The 6,422-nt window shown below is 36.9% G+C and overlaps 1 pseudogene; it reads left to right on the top strand.

Moving 5' to 3' along the window:
• Window positions 1–5,840, top strand: part of LOC106308737 — an 8,334-nt pseudogene extending 2,494 nt beyond the window's left edge.
• Window positions 5,841–6,422: the final 582 nt, after the last annotated feature.

The raw sequence follows: 6,422 nt of genomic DNA, 5'->3' as shown, positions 1-6,422 counted from the left end.
GATGAGGTGTATATGAGACCACCACCTGGTATGGAAGACATGGTCAAGCCAGGAAATGTCCTAAGGCTGAAGAAAGCAATCTATGGATTAAAACAGTCTCCAAGAGCCTGGTATCACAAGCTGAGTACAACCCTCAATGGAAAAGGGTTTGTAAAGTCAGAAGCTGATCACACACTCTTTACCCTCACAAGTAAGCAAGGAATTGTGGTGATTCTGATCTATGTAGATGATATCATCATCACAGAAAGTGACAAAGAAGGTATCATCTCTACTAAAGTTTTTCTTAAGTCTACCTTTGATATTAAAGATTTGGATGAGCTAAAGTACTTTCTAGGGATAGAAATATGCCGCTCTAAACAGGGGCTTTTCTTATCTCAAAGAAAGTACACACTTGACCTTTTAAAAGAGGCAGGTGAACTTAGAGTAAGAGTAGCTAAGACACCACTTGAAGAAGGTTACAAGGTCTTGCGTGAGGTGGAGTTTGAGGATACTCCATTTGGCGACTTCAAGCTCTATAGAAGGATGGTTGGGAAGCTAATCTATCTCACCATTACAAGACCAGACATCTGTTTTGCTGTGAATCAAGTCAGTCAACATATGCAAGCACCAAAGGTTCATCATTGGAATATGGTGGAAATGATCATGAGATATCTAAGAGAGGCTCCTGGTCAAGGTGTTTGGATGGGTTGCAATAAGAGTACAGAGATATTGGGATATTATGATGCTGATTGGGCTGGTGATAGAGTAGACATTAGGTCAACAACAGGCTATTGTACTTTCATTGGAGGCAACCTAGTCACATGGAAGAGCAAGAAGCAAAAAGTGGTATCATGTTCAAGTGCAGAGGCAGAGTATAGGGCAATGAGGAAGCTAACTAGTGAACTCATTTGGATCAGGAACCTGCTAAGAGACTTGGGCATAAAAGCAACAACACCAGTCACAATGCATTGTGATAACCAAGCAGCTATCCACATAGCATCAAACTCAGTATTCCATGAAAGGACTAAACACATTGAAGTTGACTGTCACAAGTTGATTTGGGCATAGAGACAACAACACCAATCACAATGCACTGTGACAATCAGGCTGGCCATACATAAAGCATCAAACTCAGTGTTTCATGAGAGGACAAAGCACATTGAAGTTGACTGTCACAAGGTGAGACAAGCCGTGGAGCAGAAGATCATTTTACCCTGTTATACTAGAAGTGAAGATCAGTTAAGTCCTGTTTGTTTGGTTGGCGCAGGTTTCGGCGTCAGCGGCAGCGTCAGCGGCGGCGGCAGCGTCAATGAGGACAGTTGTTGTTCGTTTCGCAGACGCTGACGCTGCCGCATACTATATCGCGACCGCAGATTTTATCGGCGTCAGCCGCAGGACGCGGCATTCGGACGCGGCGTCAGACGCAGTTTCCTGCGTCAACGAAACGAACAAGAGTTGACGCTGCCGCTGCCGCCGGTACCTGCGGCAACCAAACGAACAGCCCTTTAGTTGATATCTTCACCAAGGCAGCAAGCACTAATGTCTGTGAGTTCATTCATCCAAAATTGGGACTCATAGACCTCTCATGTCACTGATATCTCTTTCATGAAGTGTTCTACTCTTTTTCCTTGACTTGGGTTTTCTCCCAAAGGGTTTTACCTAGTTGAGGTTTTAATGAGGGAATACTTCATGGCTTCCAAGCTTGACTTGTTCCATATGGTCAAGCTTGAGGGGGAGTGTTGACATGAAGCAGAAGTAAGCTGCCAGACTTGAGAAGTAAGCTGCCAGACTTGAAAATTAAGCTGCCAGACTTGAGAAGTAAACTGCCAGACTTGAGAAGTAAACTGCCAGACTTATAAGGTTTTATAAGGTTTTATAAGGATTACTATATTGAAGAGAAGAAGAAGAGAGAAGAAGACCATTGAAAATATTTTAAAACAATGAATATTTTATTGTATTGTGTACTGAGGCAACTTGCCTTTAAATACTTGTATCCAGATCTACAATTAAATCAAGGAAACTATTATCTCCTTCTCTCTCTTACATTTTGAAATCTACATTTCTCTCATACTTTCTCTTTTTCTCATGTTCTTCATGTTCTTCATTCTCCAGAAATAAACTCTCAATAATTCTCTAATTCTAACAAAGATAACCCATCGACAAGAAACCTGTTCGGCCCCAGGTCCATGCTTTCCAAAGATTTCTTTCGTTGAATTTCATTGCTTCTTCAAGAAGTCTCGTTCATCTTGCTTTTTTTTTTATTTTATATGAAGCCTATACATACCAGCTAAAAGAGTGTTTCTCTGTGCTCTTGAAGGTTGTGATTAATCCAAAACAGCAGCTCGAACCGGTCAAAATTTCTCTCAAGGATTGCTTGGCTTGCAGGTCACTTCTCCCTCAGCAAGTCTCAGACTTTATAGAATGTAATAATGCTTCCCTTTTCGATGCATCACATCGGCTGAGATAGTAATGCTTGAGAAGCAAAGCTTAGAGTAGTTCCTCTCTGTTCTTACCAAAACCAAAGACGTGATCGTCTCTCTTTCTCCACAGTCCAGAGCCTCGCTTGCAGTTTACTATGATATCTCTTCTCTTCAGGATTTCAAGAAGCTAACTACGTTTTTTGAAGTCTCTGGGAGTTAAACTGTGTTTGATAAAAGCTGCAGTCGAGACTTACTACATATCGAAGCTTGTAATGAGTTTGCGAGTCGTTACAAGCAAGCTAGTTCAGAAGATTGTGGTGAGAATTCTCAATCCCCTCTAACCATAACAGTTTAATCTCATTAGTCCTGGCTTTTAGCTCACGTTCTCTCTTCAGAACATTGTTCGGAGAGTGAAAACGGGCAAATGCGAGTATCAGTATGTAGAGATTATGGCGTGTCCTGCAGGTGCATCTTCTGTACTTTGCAAAAACCTTATTTGGAAGAAAAGTTGGCTTCGTTGTGCTGTTAACGGGTACTCATAATGCTTGATTGAAACAGGTTGCCTGATTTGTGTTGGGCAGTCTCAGAAAGCACTGGTCAACTCATTGGAAGCTACTTACATGAATTATGTTGTAAGTTTTCTTGCACTCTCGTGCTTCCTTTATTTTTATACTAGGTGTTTTGCCCGCACATGCGATTACGAGACATCATGATAACTTAGTTTTTATATTCTTAATCATTTTAGTTTTCTTCGATTTTTATTTCGGTCTACGTCTCTTTAACACAAAGGAAAGCAATAAAATTATGAGACTGTAAGAGCATAATACATATCAAATATTCAATACATTAAGTAAAGTAAGAATGTGAACTTTTGGTCTCTCTTAATCTATTTTTTATTTTTGAACCAGAAACATGTATTAAATTACCAAAAAAATACTAAAACACACACAAAATCTAAGTAAGAATTCGATGATAATTTAGAAGAAAACTTTTTTTAAAAAAAAAACAAATTGAGATAATGATAATATTTCATTGGTTTACTTGATCAATATATACATTGACTTATCTTAATATTTCATAAGTTTAGTTTTAATAAAAGAAACAATAGATAATGATAGTTTTATTATTAAAGTTAATTTATGGTTAATTACATAATGAAAAATCTAATTATTCATTAAAAACATATCTACTTTAGCCGTTTTAGAAACTAAACCATTAAAAACATGTTCATAACATGATTACATAGGGCAACTCTCTAAACTTAATATAAAAGCATATTTTTTCTTATAGATTAAACAGTAGTAAAACATACACGTGAAATAACTACTGAAAAAATTCAGAATACCTAATTCATAATTCCAAAACTCCATGTAACAAAACCGATTTTCTCCTAGTATTTCAAACTCAAAGAAAATAGGAAAACATAGAACTCCAACTAAAAAAACAAATATCAAAAGTACATAAATATAGATGTCAAAAACTATAATCAAGACAACTTGGTTAGAATGAAAAAAAAATGAAACTATAGAGTTTAAAACATCTTACATCATATGAAAATAAGAATTGGTCCTAACTTGTTTAAATTAATTATAATTGTAATTCCAATTAGAAATTTTGAAATAGTTGTGTTATTTAAATTAATAAATTAATGATGGCAGGATGTTTCCTCATCAACATAATTTTCATTAGTGCAGTTTCTCTCTGACTCAAATGTTGCTGGAAAGTGAGTCCACCTTCTTCTTCCTTTGATTTATCTATGCTACTCCTACTACTACTTTGTCCTGCCATAACCTTATTGGTATTGCATGTGTTTTGAAAACTATCGTTCACTTCTTTACTTGCGTTCAGGCGGAAAGGGGGGTGAATTTTACGGAAGCTTAATTTGTTTGTCCATATTATATAACTGTTTATTAAGTAAAACTATTAATTATAATTATTAAGCCGTATGATAAATAACCAAAATTACCTAAAATTATGGAAAACATGACAAATAAGCAAAATAACCTAAAACTATGGAGAGCATGACAAATCAGCAAAATCACATCATAAATAATAGTATAGATAAACTAAGCTAGTCATAATTCATAACCTGACCTTTTGGAATCAAGGCTTTGGGTACAGTTCCATTCAAGATTCCAATAGCCAAGAGACTATACGAGGATTGGTTTGAAGAGCTTGGTTCCGACAAGGCGAAGAAGTTTTTGCATGCTAAGTACAATCTGGTTGTCAAAGGGGTTATTCATTTTACCATCCAAACACTACAAAAAGTCCACAATGATAGCATATGATTATAGCACGTCTTACTGTACTGCTCTCGTAGACGAGTCTAGAATTTCCGTACTATATAATAGCGTTCACTAAGCGGGAGCCTAAAATTAGCTTTACCACGACACACTTAGTAAAAAAACACTAATCTTATTACCTTCCCTCTCTCAACTCGCGAAAGACCTTCCTCCTTTCTCATTTCCCCCTCTTTCCCTAGTAACCTTAAAAAATATTCTACCACAATCTCCATCTCGAAAACCCTAATCCGCTAATCATGTTCCGAAATTAAGGTAGCCACATCCATTGTTGTCGATTGTTAAGGTATCAGAAGTCCAAATTGCAACATCTCTGTTGATTGTTAGCTCAAATCGAAGAGTTGTTTTGTTGCTTTGCTTTCCTGTTTGCTTTGCATTCCTGTTTGCTTTGCTTTGATTCCTTTATTCTATTCTTAACACCATTATACTTGATTCATCATTTTATTGTTTTCGATTTAGAGTCAAGCGATAAGATGTTGCATATTTTGTGTTTGTCTCAGCTTGAATATCGAGTATATTGTGTTTAATTATGATTATGCATGATTATGAATTGATTTTGATTTTTTCCCAGCTTGAATAGCGAGTATATATATATTGAGTTATCGTCTGATGTTGTATCTTTTGTGTTTCTTGTTTTGAGTTTGAGTGATTATATTATGTGTTACTATGAAATGGTTCTTTATGTTTTAAAGGTTTCAATTTAGGTTTTAGAATATAGAATGGTGGACAAAGCATGGGTACATCTTAGCAGGTAATGAATTCAATCATATATGTTAGGTTTCACTATGTGTTTAGACACCGAACTTGTTAATTTTTGTTTTCGTTTTCATGTCACCGAAGAGTTGATCCTGCTTATGAAAGAGGGGCTTCTAAGTTTGTACGGGAAGTGGCTGCAGCTTCGGGAGGAATTGATATGATTGTGTGTCCTTGCATTGACTGTTGTAATATAGATCGTCACTGCAGAAGTATGGTAGTTGATCATCTTGTTACTAGGGGAATGGAGGAGGCTTATAAGAAGCGGTCTGATTGGTATCTACATGGAGAATTGAGTTCGGGGTTGCAGATGGAAGCATGGCAAGTCAATGGAATGATGAGATTATTGGGTTATACAGAGCTGCTGAGTGTTTTGATGAAGCTTTAGCTGGTACGGCGGATTTCTCTGAGATGGCAGAGGGAGAGGAAAAAAAAGAAGAAGATTTTTTGGCAAAGCTAGCTGATGTTGAAACACCTTTATATCCGACATGTACAAACCATAGCAAGTTATCTGCAATAGTGTCATTATTTAGATTGAAGACTCATAATGGATGGCTGACAAGAGCTTCAATGATATTCTAGAGGAGAATGTGCTACACACTTCACTGTATGAGGTTAAGAAAATTTTGAAATCATTTGATATGGTTTACGAGAAGATTCATGCATATGTGAATGACTGCTGCCTATTCAGAAAGAGGTTGAAGAAGCTTGAGCACTGTCCAAAATGCAAGGCATCGAGATGGAAGACTAATATCCATACTGGTGAGAAGAAGAAATGAGTCCCACAGAAAATATTACGCTACTTTCCATTAATCTCAAGATTGAAGAGAATGTTCTGGTCTAAGGAAATGGCCAAGGATTTAAGGTGGCACTTTAGCAACAAAAGTACTGATGGGAGACTTCGTCACCATGTTAATTCAGTCACATCACTACAAGAAAACAGCGATATTCTGACGGACATTCCGACGGA

Source organism: Brassica oleracea, chromosome C8 (assembly GCF_000695525.1).
Source record: "Brassica oleracea var. oleracea cultivar TO1000 chromosome C8, BOL, whole genome shotgun sequence".
NCBI classification, from domain to species: domain Eukaryota; kingdom Viridiplantae; phylum Streptophyta; class Magnoliopsida; order Brassicales; family Brassicaceae; genus Brassica; species Brassica oleracea.
The sequence above is the reverse complement of the archived record's forward strand: the minus strand, read 5'-3'. Positions and strand labels throughout refer to the sequence as shown.